This window comes from Pomacea canaliculata, linkage group LG7 (genome assembly GCF_003073045.1).
Source record: "Pomacea canaliculata isolate SZHN2017 linkage group LG7, ASM307304v1, whole genome shotgun sequence".
In the NCBI taxonomy this organism is placed as follows: Eukaryota; Metazoa; Mollusca; class Gastropoda; order Architaenioglossa; family Ampullariidae; genus Pomacea; species Pomacea canaliculata.
Genome location: NC_037596.1, coordinates 3,496,098 through 3,516,045, shown reverse-complemented (window position 1 = coordinate 3,516,045; position 19,948 = coordinate 3,496,098). Strand labels below are relative to the sequence as shown.

At 34.3% G+C, this 19,948-nt stretch overlaps 1 long non-coding RNA gene across 2 annotated transcripts; it reads left to right on the top strand.

Annotated features, from left to right (window-relative positions):
* Positions 1-14,071: 14,071 nt before the first annotated feature.
* On the top strand, positions 14,072-19,948 carry LOC112567836. Of its 2 annotated transcripts, none has more exons than XR_003099912.1 (4): positions 14,072-14,095; positions 14,872-14,992; positions 19,154-19,334; positions 19,681-19,948. It is a non-coding gene; the product is annotated as an uncharacterized LOC112567836 (long non-coding RNA). The 2 variants fall into 2 exon arrangements; XR_003099913.1 differs by having other exon boundaries at positions 19,717-19,733.

The window sequence follows — 19,948 nt, the reverse complement described above, 5'->3', positions numbered from 1 at the left end:
TGGTTATTATTATTCTTATTGTTATTTTTGAAATATCGGTTAAAATTCAAGACCCTTTGCAAATCAGATACGGTTTTAATGTTTTATTTTTCACTTTGTTTACTATGAAGCAGAACAGTACTTGTAACCTATAATATTATTTAATATACAGATTTATTTACAATACTTTTCTCTCATATGAATAAATTGATAGGTTGACCATCAGTTTAACAAAACAAAATTAAAAAGGGACCAAAGCAATCCCATGATGCTCTGCTGCGAGACGTCACAATCTATTTTTAGTAACTCGGGAAAGAGCTGCAGACAGGGTTAGTTTTGTTGGTATACAAAGACAGTGTATATATTACATTAAACAGTCAGATAAATATTTTGCCTCTAAATCACTTACAGTAGCTGCGACAAAAATAAAACAAAAAACATCCTTCCAAACTATTTCTCCAAAAATTTAATCTCGTTTTGTTTCATCTTCTTTGTCTTGTCTTAGATTAAAATTTCCAGTCCTTCTCCAAAAGAAGACATTATCTGTTGTGATGACCATGAAACTAAGAACAACTGTAATAATCATCATGGCTTTGGTGTGGCTGCAAGCAGCAGTTGTTGACGGGGTACGTAGCAAACTCTTATGTTTGAAACATTTTGTGAAAATAGTGATAAATGATAATTTCGTTTCAGTGTTCGCTGAGATAGATGATTAGATGACGACGGTTTGCGCGTCACCATGCCAACAGGTGATCCACTTCTTGGTTATACGCAAACTCATCGTTGTTCTTCATTATATTTGTATACCATAGTAACGATGGTATACTTCATATTACAGTGGAGTGGAAATATTTTCATTTACTTATAGCCCTTAACCAAAGACTACATAAAATAACAATGTATTGTGACTGTACTTGGTCAGTTATGTTGTCATTGTTGTATGTTTGTTTTTGTTCTAGTGCACTCCAAACGATGACTGGTGTGGCCATCTCGATACACCATGTTGCAGTAATTCGGTCTGCGTGTGGGATCCAAATTTTGGTAGGATATGCAAGGACAAAGGGGACCTCTGCTCTAGAGGGCCTGGAGGTGTCTGGAAATGTCTAACGCCTGCTGGGTAACGTAAAAGGAGATTATCAATCAGTAAGCTGAAAGTTAATCCACCTTTACTTTTGTTTTTTCTATTTTCATCAACCAATATCGCCGTATTATATAAACCCGATGTGATATATTTAAAAAAAAGAGAACGGACTTTAAAAAATCACGATGCAAAAGTACGATGTATGTACAAAGGTGTGTATATAGTATTACAAACGATTGTGGTACTAACTGAAGATACCTGTAAGTGTAGGTAGACATCAATGTAGACGTTTGTCTTTTTAAAAAGTTGTGGATACCAATTAATACGTTGTAATAGACAATAGTGAGAAACCCATTAAAACATATACGAGCTCTCTCTTATACCCTAAAGAAAGTACCAATAATTCATTGTCTAATACTTCTGATTAATTAATCAAAATTAGTTGACAAGTCTTGTAGTCTTGTAGTGATTGTATCAGACTAACAAGTTTTAGCTAAGTTATCAATAAACTGTAAATTTTGTTGAAAAATTGCTTATTGCTTGCACTGGTCATGCGTATAGTTATTGTCAAGAACAACTCGACATTATGTTACATCATTTATTTTTTGTTTTTTTGTTTGTTTTTATTGTTGTTGCCGCAGTGGTCTGGAATTGAAGAGGACTTCAAAGTGTTTCAGGGATACAAGCTGTCACGACAACGCTTAAATGCCGAGTGAATTGTGTACAAAATTCTGAAGCTATAAATATTGTTCTACTTATGATTGATCAGTAAACTGAAAGTTACTTTCTGTCTTTGCTTTGCTTATTGTATCAACCAATGTCCTTGCAAAGTAAAATAGGTGTGAGTAATGTCTGTGGGTGTTTTAAAAGCGTCTGGAGTCTTCCTCTCTCTCTCTCTCACACACACACACACACACACTCACTGACGTACACATGTAAGAACTAACCCAAGTGCACGAAACCAACCGTTGTAACAATCGAACTTCAAGACCAGTAAAATACCTAGTCTTGTCGCACCTCTGTCAAGACTGAAGTTAAATCATTTTACTCCTCTGGCTGAATGTTAAACTTTTCCATAAAACATACGAAAACACACACACACACACACACACACACACACACACACACACACACACACACACACACACACACACACACACACACACACACACACACATTTTAGTGATCTACATATATATTTGTATTAAATTAATTAAAATAGTAAACTTAATTAATTTAAGTTGTAACGAATAAGTACTTAGTAGACGGAGTATGGTTGAAAGGTCGACAACCGTGCTTGATCTGATCTAGGATAGTGGGCTGGATGTTGCTTGCCCTTGAGCAAATGACGTAAGTTGTGATGTCAAAACAACATGACGTCAAAAAGGTGACGAAAAAGATAGAGGAGAATAACGTTAGGAAAATACGGTAAGCGGAGAGTGGACGGCGGAACAGAAGTTGGAACTCGTGGTTTTTTTCTGCACTTACTCGCTACTGCTGCGACCGCGGAATAAGTATTACCGGGGGTTAAAAAAAATAGACGCAAACAGACTAAAAAACTATTTGGTCTTTACAAGAAAACAAGTTGTTGACAATTTACATGCGTTTGAAATGCAATGTTAAACAATCTTTCATTTGCCTTACTTTAATTTTAATAACACCTGTCACAGAGTCCAACAGGCCTTAAGGACATTTTCACTAAATAAAAAATAGTCTATCGAAAGAAGTTTTAAAACGAAATGCTTTGTTTGGGACTGCCATCTCGTTTAACTGAAAACTGTAAAAGGATATATGTTTCCATAATGAGTTTAATTCTGTAGAGATTTTTTAATATAAGTATAAAATTTCATGATATTTATGGATTGGCCTTGCTGTGTTTTCTTAAACTGCATCCAAGGTTTGTTTAAAATATTAAAATCTCTGTGTATAAAAGCAAATTAATAAAATAAAATGAGTATCCTTCTCTCTCTCTTGCTCACTCACTCTGTTTTCATGTATATAACGAGCACTAGAAATGTCTGTTTTAATAACAATTCAACACTTAAAGCGACATCAAGGTAGTGTGTAAAACTTTCTTCAATCTGATCAGTAAATTGTTTATCTTAACTCAGTGTGTCATCAATTATCTGTATGCTTTTCTTTCTTGTTCTCTGTCGTTGCACGAGATAACAAATATAAATCTTTAGATTAAACACAGATATATCTATATAAATTTGTTAGACTTCGGCATATACATTTATTTTTATAACTAGATGAGAACAGTTGCTTTTAATTACTTTTATCACCAGTATATTGAACGACCAATGTAACATTAAACAATAGTTTGTGATAGAAAGACTCTTCTTTACATGTTGTTTTGATCTGCTGACGACATGTCTACCATATGACAACTGGTATTTGCTTGCGTCCTCAAATGTAAACTAAAATTCAGATGTTGTATCATTTGACTTCATCGTCTGGCGAAATGTCTACACTATTGCAGACAGAGTTTAACTTTATTGGCATACATAGACAGTGTAAACAGTCAGATAAATGTTTTGCCTTTAAATCACACAGCAGCAACGACAAAAGAAAATCCTGAAAATTATCTTTAAGAAGTCAATCTCGTTTTTTTTTTATTTTGTTTGTTTGCTCTTAGATTAAAATTTCCAGTCCTACTCCAAAAGAAGACATTATCTGTTGTGATGGCCATGAAACTAAGAACAACTGTAATAATCATCATGGCTTTGGTGTGGCTGCAAGCAGCAGTTGTTGACGGGGTACGTAGCAAACTCTTATGTTTGAAACATTTTGTGAAAATAGTGATAAATGATACGGTATACTTCATTATATGAATAGATTCGTGATAGAGGACACAGTCATCTGTGAAGAGACAGCACAGGACAGAAGAGAGTACACGACCTTAAGGTTGACCTGTGGTGATCACCAGGATGTTAGATAAGCTTTTATTTACTGTGACACTGTCTGAAGTATTTGCGTCTGTTGTCTTCACCCACCAGCACGTGAACTAACATCTCTTAGCAGTTGGACTGGTCTACAGCGGAGTGATAATATTTTCATTTACTTATAGTACTTGACCAAACACTACACAAAATTACAATACATTGTCACTATACTTGTAAAATTATGTTGTTATTTATGGTTTTTTTTGTTCCAGTGCACTCCGAACCTCCACGAGTGTATCGGTTCACAAGGGTGTTGCTCAAATTCGCTATGCGTGGTAGTTCCTTTTGAGGGTGCGAAATGCAGGGACAAGGAGACAATCTGCTGGACAGAGCCTGAAGGTGTCCAGCATTGTCTACAGCCTGCATGGCCTTTTTAAATGAAATTATCAATCAGTAAGCTTAAAGTTAATCCACCTTTACTTTTGTTTTCTCTATTTTTATCAACTATTATCGCTGGATCGTATGAACACGGTATGATATATTTTAGAAAGAGAACGGACTGTAAAAATTCTCGATGGATAATCATACGATGTATGTACAAATGTGTATATGTAGTATTACAAACGATCGTGGTACTAAATGAAGATACCTGTACATGTTGCAAAATATTAATGAAGACGTTTGTCTTCTTTAAAAGTTATTGATACTAAATAATGTGTTGTGATAGGTCTTTTTTAGGAACCCGTTAAAAACGTATACGAGCTCTCTCTCTCTCACACACATGCCCTAAAGAAGTCAAGCATCATTCATTCTTCATCATCTTCTGATTAATTAATCAAGACAATTTACAAGGATAAAACGTTTCCCTGTCCTGTAATCATAAAGCAGAGTAACAAGGTTCAACTAATTTATCAACAATATGTTGTGTAAATTGTGTTTAAAAAGCTCAATGCTCGGACTTGTGCGGATAGTTATTGTCAAGAACATCTCCACATTATGTTACATCATTTTCGTATTTTTTTTTGCTTTTGTTGCAGTGGGCTAGAATTTATAAGGCCTTCAAAGTGTTTCAGGGATACAAGCTGTAACGATAACGGTTAAATGCCGAGTGGATTGTCGCAACAAATTTTCAACCTGTAATTATTGTTGTACTGAAGATTGATCAGTAAAGTGAAAGTTAATCTTTCAATCTTTGCTTTGCATATTGTATCAACCAATGTCCTTATAAAATAAAATAGGTGTGAATTATGTGTGTGGGTATTTTAAAAGCGTCTGATCCTTATTTTTCATATATTCTTTTTGAAATTATCAGATAACTCTGGTCTTTCATAAGAAGGTTGAACCAAATAGGCTGAATACCTAGAGTTGAAAAGAAAAAAAACCTCTAAAAAACAAATACAAACAAGTAAAAAGTGCAGCTTTCTGATAGCTAAAGACGAAGCTTGTATAATGTCTCGAAAAACTAATTAGAAAGGAAAATAATCAATTTATGACATATGCCCATTGTTCATGTATAAAATGAAGTCTCTTTTCAAAACCTTTTTGATTGATGTAAAAGTATGCAGACTATTCTTTCTTTTAAGCGAATTTGATATTAAGTGTACAGGCCATTTTAATTACATTCAATTGCTGTATGATGGCAAAGTAATTATTAATATCTAATTTTAGCGACAGACGACACCAGGTAATAATGTTTGTAGACGCTGCAGGCTCTTAAGAACACGAAAGATCAATGTTTTCTCTCTCATACGAATTCTTTCTCTCTCTCTTTCTTTCACACACACACTAACTCAAGTACAAATGAATGAACTAACCGACGAGTTCGAAACCAACCGTTGTAACTATAGAACTTCATAATTAGTAAGATACCTACGCTTAATTATGATGCGGTACATTAACTTTATTTCCTATTTTAGAATTGGGAAGAACTTAGTCTGGTTGTACCTTGGTCCTGACTGAAGTGAAATGTTTTCTCTCCACTGGCTGTATGTTTAACATTCCATAACTTTTCCATAGCACACACACAGAAACACTCGCACTTGCGCACACACAGACACATTTTTTTCATATTCAAATATATTTGTATTAAGTGAATCATAATAGTAAGTTGATGTTTAGGGACAGCTTTGACCATCTTTGACATCATCTACGCATGTCCATAAAGACATTGTATTATCGCTCTGTACATCATCGACTCAAAAAAAACAGGATGTGGAGTCACTTACAAAGACTAAATGACGGTTACAAAACGAGAAGAAAACAGATTAAAAAACGTATTTCGTCTTTACAATAAAACAAGCTGCGGACGACAAATCACATGCGTTTCAAATGAAATGATTAATAATCTTTTATTTACTTTAATTTAATTATACCAACACCTGTCACAGCCTCAAAGACATTTTCGAAAAAATGATCTATCAGAAGAAATGTAAAAAACAGATTACCTTGTTTGGGACTGCCATTTCGTTTAATAGAAAATTGTAAGAGGATATATCTTTCCATAATGACTTTAATTCTGTCAAGAGATTTTCGATTTTTTAAAAATAAAATTTTGTGATGTTTATTTATTTGCCTCGCTGTGTTATCTTAAATTGCTTCCTAGGTTTGTTCAAAATATTCAAATTTGTATGTATGAAAGCAAATTAATAAAATAAATATCCTTCTCTCTCTTGCTTACTCTCTCGGTTTTCAGGTATATAACGAGCACTAGAAATGTCTGTTTTAATAACGACAAGTCAACACTTACGGAGATATCAAGGCAGTGTGTAATACTTTCGTGAATTTGATCGGTGAATTGTTCATCTTAAGTCATTATGTCATCAATTGTCTTTTTGCTTTTGTTTTTTGTTCTCCGTCGTTATATGAGATAACGAATAAAAGCTTTGTTTGTCTTTTTTTAGATTAAAATTTCCAGTCCTTCTCCAAAAGAACACATTATCTGTTGTGACGGCCATGAAATATTTTATAAAAATAATGATAAAATATAATTTCGTTTCAGTGTTCGCTGAGTTCAGCTGCTTTCAAGAAACATATACAATGTGATGACATGATGCAAAACTAAGCCTTTGTACTGCTCTTTTGTATGCACATCAAGAGGTTTTTCCCTGGCCTAGTCCACCACCATCGCCTTTCCTTAGAGATGTTGAGATGACGACAGTTGTCACGTCACCATGACAGCAGGTGATGCACCTCTTGGTGATACGCATACTCATGAGATTTGATGGCAGAAGAGAGTACACAACCTTAAGGTATGGCTACATAAAATGACAATATATTGTCATTAAACTTGTTATGTTGTTATTTATTTTTTTTCTGTTCCAGTGCACTGAGAACAAGGAGTTGTGTAGTAACATTGCACCGTGTTGAAGATTCCGTATGCGTGACACTTTTTGCGGGTACTAGATGCATGGACAAAAGCACTGTCTGCTGGAAAGGGCCTGGAGGTGTCAAGAAATGTTTAGGCTAGCTTTGAGAAGTTAAAGGAGATTATCTATTAGTAAGCTAAAATTTAAACACCTTTACTTTTTTTCGTCTATTTGCATCAACCATTATCGCTAGATGAACCCGATGTGATATATTTTAAAGAAAAAGGACTGAAAAATGCCCGATGCAGAAGTATACGATGTAAATACAAATGTGTATATGTACTGTTACAAACCTGTTGTCGTACTAAATGAAGATACGTGTACGTGTAGCTATGTATCAATGTTGACCTTTGTCTTTTTAAAACGTTATTGATATTAAATAATAAGTTGTAATAGACATTTATCACGACACGAGTGTAACTACAGCACACTCGCACCAGACAAATATGCGTTCTTTGAAAAAAAAAACCCGAAAGAATCGCCTGAGGCTGTTTAAAGGATGTTATTCAGTTGTTGAGTGATGAAGGACTTTACACAATACAACATCACACATAAGCCTAATAATCATACGCCTCACCCCCTAGTCTCTACTGGCGAAACCGACTAAATACAAATAACTACAATAATTGACCCATGGCTTACAAGCACAAAGTTTCAACTCTATCATCTATCATCTATTCTTTTATTATTTATAATTACACTAACCGTCTTTGCAGTCTTAAACACTTTACTTACAGTTCGGCGCTCTTCACACGTTCCTTGACAAGAATTAACAAAAAATAAGAATAACGCTCAATAGCCGTACACAAAGGTCACACATTGGTCACAGGGGAGGTAATCCACAGAGAATAAAAAAAAATGAATAACTCAAGATAGCCGTACACAATGGTCACACGCTGGTTAAGTTATTGTCAAGAACAACTCGACATTATGTTACATCATTTTATTATTTGTTTGTTTATTGTTGTTGCAGTGGGCTCGAATTGACGAGGACTTCAAAGTGTTTCAGGGATACAAGCTGTAACGACAAAGGTTAAATGCCGAGTAGATTGTTCCCAAAAATTCTGGACCTATAAATATTGTTGTACTGAAGATTAATCAGTAAACTGAAAGTTAATCTTTTGATCTTTGCTTTGCTTATTGTATCAACCAATATTCAGTGCAAGTAAAATAAGTGCGAGTCATGTGTGTGGGTGTTTTGAGAGCGGAGAACAGACTGACGAACTGTATGATTTATGTGTATATGTAATATTTATGGACTACTGTAGGAATAAATGAAGGTAGATGTATGTAATGTAAAAATGTTTGTCGGTGTTTCACAGATAATCACGTGGTGCGCTCAACATTCATGAAATGTTCCCAACATCATCAAAAGTTACTAATTATAGCAACAATGAAGTGTTATAGGCATTTGTGAAGAAACTCGTTCTACACCATCAACTAGACGGAGTGAGAGAAAGAGAGAGAGGGATTCTCTCTAACTGATTTGTGTTGTCTGACTCAAGCTTATGACAATTTTCTTGAAACATCTTGCACAATTATAGAGAAAGTATCGAGTGGCAAATCACATTCCTTTTGTGCAATAAAAGATGTTGAATTCAATAAAAAGCGTTAAAATTTCTCGAAAATATTAAGCTCACATATTGTCTGATAATGTTTGATTAAACAAATGGCAGAAAGTAAAAGTTAATGACACATTGAGTTTCATTCGACTGCTAGAGACAAACACATTTATAGAACAATCCGTTTTAAAATTTGCTTTAGGTAGAATTTCTCTTTGACCTGATAATTACCTTAAACGTGTGAAATGGAGGTTTCTGATCGATGTCACCACAGATTTAATAAAATAAAACATTCTCTCATATTCCACCAGCAGCATTTGCTATATATTATTACCATGTGTTAATTTACAATGTCATAAGGAGAAATTGATTTTCTGAAATGAAGACCACTTTTATTTTTGAATTAAGCTTTTGTGATTTCTTATTGACTTTACTTCGTAATTTTATTTATAAAATAAAGACTTTATCTGTGTGGCATCTGTAAAAAGGATCATTACAAACTGTCACGACCACGTGACACACTGACAACACTTCAGGACGTCGACTAACTCTCCGTTCACTTAGCCAGTCAGTGAAGCCCACTGTCGTCTGCTCCCTTCCTTTTTCTTTTCTCTCCAAACGTAAAATAAAATCCAAAGTTGCGTCAGATTATGATGTCAGATAATGACGTCAGACCGCGACGCAGCAACCCACTCCTTCACTCGCTCACGCAAGGGTAAGGGCGATAATCCCTGCCTACCTATTCCTAACACACATGGTAAGCAAATTGCTGTCATCATTATGTGTACAGAAACAATAAATACAATATTAACAAATCAAAATAATCAAAATTAAAATCATTATCTCCAATGACACATCGACACCATGTGGTCACCACGACAACATGTGATTTAAAAGCAGCCTAAAATGTTTGAGAATCACATTCTTTTCAAATGAAATGTTAAATAATATTCCATTTGCCTTAATTTAATTAATGGACATTTTCGCAAAAAAATGATCTATCGGAAGAAATGTCGAAAAACAGATTACTTTCTTTGGGACTGTCATTTCGTTTAATAGAAAATTGTAAGAAGATATATGTTTCCATAATGATTTTAATTCTGTCGAGAAATATAAAAAATTATGATGTTTATGGATTGACCTCCCTGTGCTAACTTTAATTGCTTCGCAGGTTTGTTCAAAATATTAAAAATCTCTGTGTATGAAAGTAAATTAATTAAATAAATTGAACATCCTTCTCTCTCTTGCTCACTCTCTCTCTTTTCATGTATATAACGAGCACTAGAAATGTCTGTTTTAATAACGACACGTCAACACCTTCGGAGACATCAAGGTAGTGTGTAATACTGTCGTGAATCTAATCAGTGAATTGTTTATCTTAACTCGCCATGTCATCAATTATCTGTATTTTTCTCTTTGTTGTTTTGCGTCATTATATTTTATAACGAATCAAAGGTTGTCTTCTCTTAGATTAAAATTTCCAGTCCTTCTCCAAAAGAAGACATTATCTGTTGTGATGACCATGAAACTAAGAACAACTGTAATAATCATCATGGCTTTGGTGTGGCTGCAAGCAGCAGTTGTTGACGGGGTACGTAGTAAAATCTTTTGTGAAAATAGTGATATGTCTGTTTAATTTTCGCCTGTTTCAGCTGCTTTGAAGAAACATATACCATGTGATGTCTACTACGCATGAAGCGGTTCGAAGGACAACACTTGTTATCAAATTATATTATAAATAATATTATATTATATTATATTATATTATATAATATTATATTATATTATTATATTATATTATTTATATTATATTATATTATATTATATTATATTATATTATATTATATTATATTTATATATATTATATTATATTATATTATATTATAATATATTATATTATATTATATTATATTATATTATATTATATTATATTATATTATTTATATTATATTATATTATATTATTAATTATATTATATATAATTTATACATTTCTGCATAATAAAAAACCGCCTGAATTTTGTTCTTTCGCTTTAATACTACATTTGATTTCTATGGGAAAAGAGAAGGTAATTTGTTTGGCAAGTGACGTTGCAAGAGCAACATGTCTTAGTAGTGTTCTACCTTTGATGTGTCCGTACCTGTGCCTAAACATTTTTCACTTGTCTAGTCCACCACCATCACCTTTCCTTAGAGATGTTTTAGATGTAGACAGTTGTCCCGTCACCATGCCAACAAGTGATCCACCTCTTGGTGATACGCAGACTCATCGTTGTGCATGAGATTTGTTACCATAGTAACTACGGTATACTTCATTTTATGAATTAGTTTATTGTAGAGGATAATTCATGGGAAAATACAGCATAGGACAGAAGATAGTACACAACCTTGAGGTTTGCCTGTGGTAACCACAAGGTTCTTGGACAAGCTTTTATTTGCTGTGACACTGTCTGAAGTATTTGCGTCTTTGTCTTTACCTACCAGCACTTAGCAGTTAGACTGGTCTACAGTGGAGTGATATTTTCAGTTATTTATAGCACTGGACCAAACACTGCATAATATGACAATGTATTTTGACTGAACTGTTTCAGTTACCTTCTCGTTTTGTTTGTTTGTTCTAGTGCACTCGGATAGCTTATAGGTGTACTACACAAAAAGAATGTTGCCCAGATACCTCATGCGTGCATCTTCCTCAAGACCGATATCCCTTATTTACATGCGTGAACGACAATGTCATCTGCTTTACAAAGCCTGGAGGTGTCCAGGAATGCCTAAGGCGTGCCCCTGAAAGTTAAAAAAAGTAAAAGGAGATTATCAATCAGTAAGCTGAAAGTTAATCCACCTTTACATTTGTTCTGTCTATTTTCATCAACCAATATCAGTTGTTTGTTTGCAGCCGATGTGATATTTTTTCAAGAAAGAGAACGGACTGTAAACATTCACAATTCAGAAGTATACGATGTTTGTACAAATGTGAATATGTAGTATTACAAACGTTTGTGGTACTAAATAAAGATAGGTGTACGTGTAGCTATACATCAATGTAGACGTTTGTCTTATTTAAAAGTTAATGATACCAAAGAATATGCTCTAATAGGTCCTTTTTAGGAACCCGTTAAAAACGTATACGAGCTCTCTCTCTCTTTCTCATGCCCTAAAGAAATCAAGAAGCATTCATTGCCCAGCCCTTCTGATTAATGAATCAAAATAATTGACAAGGAGAAAACGTTTCCCTGTCCTGTAATCATGAAGTGGAGTAACAAGTTTCAGCAAAGTTATTAACAATATGTTGTGTAAATTGTGTTTAAAAAGTTGAATGCTCGGACTCATCGTGTTGACAGTTATTGTCAAGAACATCTCGACATTATGTTACATCATTGTCTTTCTTATTTGTTTGTTTGCCTTTGTTGCAGAGAGCTACAATTGATGAGGACTTCAGAGTGTTTCAGGGATACCAGCTGTAACGACAACTCTCAAATGCCGAGTGGATTGTCCCCAAAATTCTCAACTTATAATGATTGTTGTACTTAAGAATGATCAGTAAACTGACAGTTAATAATTCTCTCATTGCTTTGCTTATTGTATCAACCAATGTCCCTGGAAAGTAAAATAGTTGTGAGTCATGTGTGTGGATATTTTAAAAGCGACTGATCCTAATTTATCAAATATCCTAAATAAAAACACATTCTGAGCTCTCATAAGAAGGTAGAAGCAATCTACCTCAGTGAACCTTCCGGATAAAGCAAAACGAAGTTTCTAAACAGAGCTTTAAAATTGTTCAAAAGACTTAAATATAAAACTTAATTAGAAAGGAAAATAATCAATTTGTGACATACAATCATTGTTCATAATATAACTGATCATTTTTCTTAGGCTTTTCATTTGCGGTAAAAGTCTGCAGACTATTCTTTCTTTTAAGCGAATTTGATGTTAAGTGTAAAGGCCATTTCAATTTAATTCATTTCCCTTATGATGGCATATTAATTATAAATATCTAGTTTCCGCGACAGACGACGCTAGGTAATAGTTTGTAGACGCTGAAGGCTCATAAGAACATTAAATTTCAGTCCGTAAATAAAACATAATTACAGAGAAACGATTATTTCTTCTCTCTCATACGAAGTCTCTCTCGAATACACATACACAGACTTACTGACGTACACATGTATCAACTAACCCAAGTGTAGAAAACCATCCGTTGTAACTGTCGACCATAATGACCAGTAAGATACCTACACCTAATGATGATGCGGTACACGTATTTTATTTCCTAGAGTAGAATTGGGAAGAACTAAGTATGGCTGCACCTTGGTCATGACTGAAGTGAAATGATTTTTCTCCGCTTGCATGATGTTTAAACTCGTACTTTTCCATAGCACACGCGTGCACTCACACAAACAGATGCGCACGCACTCACACATACACGCACACAAACACACATCGTTTTCATATGCAAATATATTTGTATAAATTGAATCATATAAGTCGAATTTAAGGGGACACACCGGCAGTTGACAAGACACAAACGGGTACATGACGGTACAGACAGGTAAACTTCTCGTCTTCCCAGATGTCTGTGGCGGACTGACCTTCTGGAAATCATCTTCTCATGTAAAAGACTATTATCGCTCTGTACATCATCTACACAATAAAACAGAATGTGCAGGTCACTTTACAAAGACTAAATGAGGGTTGCAAAACGAGACGCAAACCGATTGAAAAATGTATTTGGTGTTTACAAGAAAACAAGCTGTTGATGACAAATCACACGCGTTTCCAATAAAACTTTCAATAATCTTCTAGTTTCCTTAAGTTAATTTTATCAACACCTGATACAGAGGGTAATAAGCTTTAAAGACATTTGCACAGAAAAGTTGTACAAAAAATGAAATAAAAACAGACTGCTTTGTTAGAGACTGGCATTTCGTTTAACAGAAAATTGTAAAGGATATATGTTTTCATAATGAGTTTACCGTTGTCGAGAACTTTTCAATTTATTTAAGTATAAAATTTCCTGATATTTATGGATTGGCCTCGCTGTGTTATCTTAAATTGCATTCAAGGTTTGTTCAAAATATTCAAATATCTGTGTACGAAAGCAAATTAATAAAATGAAATGAGAATCCTTCTCTCTCTTGCTCACTCTCTCAGTTTTCATGTATATAACGAGCACTGGAAATGTCTGTTTTAATAACGACACGTCAACACCTACGGAGACATCAAGGTAGTGTGTAATATAATAGTGAATATTATCAGTGTATTGTTCATCTTAACTCGTCGTGTCATCAATTATCTGTATGCTTTTCTTTGATGCTTTCTGTCGTTGTTGGAGATAACCAATCAAAGCTTTAGATTATGCACAGAAATATAATTTCATGTGATTTCTGCAAATACATTTATTTTTGTGATTGGATGATAACTGTGGTATTTTAATAGTTTTAACATTAGTATATTAATTTTCCTTAGTAAAATTCAACAATAGCTTGTTATAGCAAGGCACTCCTTGACCTGTTGTTTTGATCTGCTAGTGAAATGTCTACCATATGGCAACTTGTGTTTGTTTGCATCTTCAAGTTTTTACTCAAATTCAGATGTTAGATCAGGGCTTCTGCTTACGCAAAAAATTGCGTACAGTACGCATTAAAAGTTCGGATGACCCCTTCAATTTTCGTCAATGGGGTCCCATTCAAATTTGGGCGAAGAACAGGGACCCCTTAAGAATCTGAAGAAGGGGTCCCTGGGACCCCAAAGAATTTAGCCTTAGCAGAAGCCCTGTAGATACTTTGACTTCATTGTCCGGTCACATGTCCCCCTTGAAGACAGGGTTTAGTTTTGTTAGTATACAAAGACAGTGTATATGTTACATTAAACAGTCAGATAAATGTTTTGCCTGTAAATCACTCACAGTATCTGCGACAAAAATAAAAACAAAACATCATTCCAAACTGTTTCTCCAAAAATTCAATCTCCTTTTGTTTTACTTTCTTTGTCTTCTCTTAGATTAAAATATCCAGTCCTGCTCCAAAAGAAGACATTATCTCTTGTGATGGCCATGAAACTAAGAACAACTGTAATAATCATCATGGCTTTGGTGTGGCTGCAAGCAGCAGTTGTTGACGGGGTACGTAGCAAACTCTTATGTTTGAAACATTTTGTGAAAATAGTGATAAATGATAATTTCGTTTCAGTGTTCGCTGAGATAGATGATTAGATGACGACGGTTTTCGCGTCACCATGCCAACAGGTGATCCACTTCTTGGTTATACGCAAACTCATCGTTGTTCTTCACTATATTTATATACCATAGTAACGATGGCATACTTCATATTACAGTGGAGTGAAAATATTTCATTTACTTATAGCACTTAACCAAAGACTACATAAAATAACAATGTATTGTGACTGTACTTGTTCAGTTATTTTTTAATTGTTGTATATTTGTTTTTGTTCTAGTGCACTCCAAACGATAATTTGTGTGGCCATTTCGATGCACCGTGTTGCAGTAATTCGGTCTGCGTGATAGATCCTAATCTTGGTAGGATATGCAAGGACAAAGGGGACCTCTGCTCTAAAGGGCCTGGAGGTGTTTGGAATTGTCTACACCCTGCAGGGTAACGTAAAAGGAGATTATCAATCAGTAAGCTGAAAGTTAATCCACTTTCACTTTTTTTTTCTATTTTCATCAACCAATATCGCTGTATCATATAAACCCAATGTGATATATTTAAAAAAAAGAGAACGGACTGTAAAAAATCACGATGCAAAAGTACACGATGTATGTACAAAGGTGTGTATATAGTATTACAAACGATTGTGGTACTAACTGAAGATACCTGTACGTGTAGCTATACATCAATGTAGACATTTGTCTTTTTAAAAAGTTATGGATACTAATTAATATGTAGCAATAGACAATAGTGAGAAATCCATTAAAAACATACACGAGCTCTCTCTTATACCCTAAAGAAAGTACGAATCATTCATTGTCTAAAACATCTGATTAATTAATTAATATTAGTTGCTATGCAGAAAACTTTTCCTAGTCTTGTAGTCATTGTATAAGAACAACAAGTTTAAGCTAAGTTATCAACAATGTGTTGTGTAAATTTTGTTGAAAAAGTTTATTGCTTGCACTAGTCGTGCGTATAGTTATTGTCAGGAACAACTCGACATTATGTTACATCATTTAATTTTTGTTTTTTTGTTTGTTTTTATTGTTGTTGTTGCAGTGGTCTTGAATTGACGAGGACTTCAAAGTGTTTCAGGGATACAAGCTGTCAACACAACGCTTAAATGCCTAGTGGATTGTCTACAAAATTCTGAAACTATAAATATTGTTCTACATATGATTGATCAGTAAACAGAAAGTTACTTTCTGTCTTTGCTTTGCTTATTGTATCAACCAATGTCCTTGCAAAGTAAAATAGGTGTGAGTAATGTCTGTGGGTGTTTTAAAAGTGTCTGTAGTCTCTCTCTCTCACACACACACACTCACTGACGTACACATGTAAGAACTAACCCAAGTGCACGAAACCAACCGTTGTAACTATCAAACTTCATGACCAGTAAAATACCTAGTCTTTTCACACCTCGGTCGTGACTGAAGTGAAATCATTTTACTCCTCTGGCTGAATGTTAAACTTTTCCATAAAACATACGAAAACACACACACACACACACACAAACATTTTAGTGATCTACATATATATTTGTATTAAATGAATTAAAATAGTAAAATTAATTAATTTAAGGTGTATCGAATAAGTACTTAGTAGACGGGGTCTGGCTGAAAGGTCGACAACCGTGTTTGATCTGATCTAGGATAGTGGGCTGGATGTTGCTTGCCCTTGAGCAAATGACGTAAGTTGTGATGTCAAAACAACGTGACGTCAAAAAGGTGACGAAAAAGATAGAGGAGAATAACGTTAGGAAAAAACGGTAAGCGGAGAGTGGACGGCGGAACAGAATTTGGAACTCGTGGTTTTTTTCTGCACTTACTCGCTACTGCTGCGACCGCGGAATAAGTATTACCGGGGGTTAAAAAAATAGACGCAAACAGACTAAAAAACTATTTGGTCTTTACAAGAAAACAAGTTGTTGACAATTTACATGCGTTTGAAATGCAATGTTAAACAATCTTTCATTTGCCTTACTTTAATTTTAATAACACCTGTCACAGAGGCTAACAAGCTTTAAGGACATTTTCACTAAATAAAAAATATTCTATCGAAAGTAGTTTTAAAAGGAAATGCTTTGTTTGGGACTGCCATCTCGTTTAACTGAAAATTGGAAGAGGATATATGTTTCCATAATGAGTTTAATGAGTTTAATTCTATAGTGATATTTTGCATTTAGGTATAAAATTTCATGATATTTATGGATTGGCCTTGCTGTGTTTTCTTAAACTGCATCCAAGGTTTGTTTAAAGTATTAAACTCTCTGTGTATGAAAGCAAATTAATAAAATAAAATGAGTATCCTTCTCTCTCTTGCTCACTCTCTCAGTTTTCAGGTATATAACGAGCACTAGAAATGTCAATAATAACAATTCAACACTTAAAGCGACATTAAGGTAGTGTGTAATACTTTCGTCAATCTGATCAGTGAATTGTTTAACTTAACTCAGTGTGTCATCAATTATCTGTATGCTTTTCTTTCTTGTTCTCTGTCGTTGCAGGATATAACAAATATAAATCTTTAGATTAAACACAGATATATCTATATAATTCTATTAGACTTCGGCATATACATTTATTTTTATAACTAGATGAGAACAGTTGCTTTTAATTAGTTTTATTACCAGTATATTGAATTACCAATGTAACATTAAACAATAGACTCTTCTTTACATGTTGTTTTGATCTGTTGGTGACATGTCTACCATATGGCAACTGGTATTTGCTTGCGTCCTCAAGTGTCTACTAAAATTCAGATAGTGTATCATTTGACTTCATCGTCTGGCGAAATGTCTACACTATTGCAGACAGGGTTTAACTTTATTGGCATACATAGACAGTGTAAACAGTCAGATAAATGTTTTGCCTTTAAATCACACAGCAGCAACGACAAAAAAAATCCTGAAAAATATCTTTAAGAAGTCAATCTCGTTTTGTTTCATTTTGTTTGTCTTCTCTTAGATTAAAATTTCCAGTCCTACTCCAAAAGAAGACATTATCTGTTGTGATGGCCATGAAACTAAGAACAACTGTAATAATCATCATGGCTTTGGTGTGGCTGCAAGCAGCAGTTGTTGACGGGGTACGTAGCAAACTATTATGTTTGAAACATTTTGTGAAAATAGTGATAAATGATAATTTCTTTTCAATATTCAGTGAGTTCAGCTGCTTTGAACAATCATACACAATGTGATGACTTTTAAATACTAAGCATGAAACGGTTAAAAGCAGAACACTGATTATAAATGATATTGCTTCTTAATCAGTTTGCAACTTGTCACCACACATAAACACACACAGACATACGCACAAACCCTCAAACAAACACACACAAACACTGGAAAGTTTCATTCTGTGTTTTAATCTTTAGTTTAATTTTCATCACATTTGTACATTTCTTTTTAAAAAAATACCCGCCTTCATGTTGTTTTTTTTTAAACAAAGCTTTTATGCATTAATACTACATTTGATTTCTATGGGAAAAGAAAAGATAATTTGTTTGGCAAGTGACGTTGAAAGAGCAACATGTCTCAGCAATGTTCTGCCTTTGATGTGTCTATACCTGACTGCAAAACTTCAGAAACTGCCCTGTTGTCTCCTCTTTGAGAGGTTTTACCCTGGCCTAGTCCACCACCATCACTTTTCCTTAGAGATGTTGAGATGTCGACAGTTGTCACGTCACCATGACAACAGGTGATCCACCTCTTGGTGATACGCAGACTCATCGTTGTTCTTCGTGAGATTTGTAATATCAACGGTATACTTCATTATATGAATAGATTCGTGATACAAGACACAGTCATCTGTGAAGAGACAGCACAGGACAGAAGAGAGTACACGACCTTAAGGTTGGCCTGTGGTGATCACCAGGATGTTAGATAAGCTTTTATTTACTGTGACACTGTGACACTGTCTGAAGTATTTGCTTCTGTTGTCTTCACCCACCAGCACGTGCACTGACATCTCTTAGCAGTTAGACTGGTCTAAAGGGAGTGAAAATATTTTCATTTACTTATAGCACTTGACCAAACACTACACAAAATTACAAAACATTGTCACTATACTTGTAAAATTATGTTGTTATTTATGGGGTTTTTTTTGTTCCAGTGCACTCCGAACCTCCACGAGTGTATCGGTTCACAAGGGTGTTGCTCAAATTCGCTATGCGTGGTAGTTCCTTTTGAGGGTGCGAAATGCAGGGACAAGGAGACAATCTGCTGGACAGAGCCTGAAGGTGTCCAGCATTGTCTACAGCCTGCATGGCCTTTTTAAAGGAAATTATCAATCAGTAAGCTGAAAGTTAATCCACCTTTACTTTTTGTTTTCTCTATTTTAATCAACTATTATCGCTGGATCGTATGAACACGGTATGATATATTTTAGAAAGAGAACGGACTGTAAAAATTCTCGATGGATAAGTATACGATGTATGTACAAATGTGTATATGTAGTATTACAAACGATTGTGGTACTAAATGAAGATACGCGTATATGTTGCAAAATATTAATGAAGACGTTTGTGTAAATTGTGTTTAAAAAGCTCAATTCTCGGACTTGTGCGGATAGTTATTGTCAACAACATCTCGACATTATGTTACATCATTTTCGTATTTTTTTTTTTGCTTTTGTTGCAGTGGGCTAGAATTTATAAGGCCTTCAAAGTGTTTCAGGGATACAAGCTGTAACGATAACGGTTAAATGCCGAGTGGATTGTCGTAACAAATTTTCAACCTGTAATTATTGTTGTACTGAAGATTGATCAGTAAACTGAAAGTTAATCTTTCAATCTTTGCTTTGCATATTGTATCCACCAATGTCCTTTTAAAATAAAATAGGTGTGAATTATGTGTGTGGGTATTTTAAAAGCGTCTGATCCTTATTTTTCATATATTCTTTTTGAAA